This window comes from Acyrthosiphon pisum, chromosome X, assembly GCF_005508785.2.
Source record: "Acyrthosiphon pisum isolate AL4f chromosome X, pea_aphid_22Mar2018_4r6ur, whole genome shotgun sequence".
NCBI lineage: Eukaryota > Metazoa > Arthropoda > Insecta > Hemiptera > Aphididae > Acyrthosiphon > Acyrthosiphon pisum.
In genome coordinates, this window is record NC_042493.1 from 118,906,772 (window position 1) to 118,907,926 (window position 1,155).

Below are 1,155 nucleotides of genomic sequence, written 5' to 3' on the forward strand. Positions count from 1 at the left end.
CTTTTAAAATGTATTACCTATTATTACATCACCCATAATTGGAAATATATTGCTAACAACGTAAAATTCTGTTTCAAATGCTTTATTATCTATAATTAAATCTATCTCAGTTTTCCCTATTGTAGAAACAATTTTTTCGTTAATACCCTTTAAATAAATTTTTTCCTTTTCATTAATTTCAGTATCCCCATTTAAAGCATTAATTTTAATAATATTTAAATCTGCACCTGTGTCAACTAATAATTTAATTTGATCCTTATTAAAACTAGGCGATTTTAATGTAATATGATTATCGACTAATCGAGTTGTGATGTGGAAAATTCGTTTTGTGGGTCTTGTATTATTTCCTGAACCAACCTCACACCCACTTGAGGCTGTCCTCTGAAGTTTTTTGAATTATTATTTTCATTTTTCTGTTTCGTGAAACAACTTGAAATCTCATGACCTACTTTATTACAATAATTGAGTTGATAAAATAATTTCGGGCAACTTTTGAAAGTACCGTCTACAAATATCGTGTTCAAACTGCATTAAGCTTGTTAATTACGAACTGTCGAGAAACCGAAACTAATATTTGTTTCGTTATTACTTATTATTCACTAACAAAAAGTATTTTTAGTAAGTATTAAATTCTATATTTTTTAAAGTCTCGTGAATTTGTGTTAATGTAGCTGATAAATTAGGTAACTTTGAAAATACGTTTTAGATTTTCAATCCTTAGCTATAAATATTTAACATTTTACACATTTTTAACTAAAAAATCATTTTTCAATTTTAAATATGATAAATTCTGTCAAAATTTGAACATTATATGTCTATAAAAAAAATTTTTGCGTATGTATTTTTAATATTTTTCAACTGGTATTGTAACAATATATCTGAGTGGAACAATGAATGTATTGATTTTACAAAATTTTAACTGTTTAGGGACATTTTCAGTTTCCAATTTTAATGAAATTTTGTTTATTTGGGTAAAAAAGCGTTGCAGTTGAAAAATATTAAAAATACATAGGCACAATTTTTCTTTATAAAAATTTGAAGTTCAAATTTTGATAAAATTTATCAAACTTAAAATTGAATAATTATTTTGTAGTTAAAAATTTATAAAATGTTCAACTTTTATATCTAAGGATTGTAAATTTAAAACAAGATTCC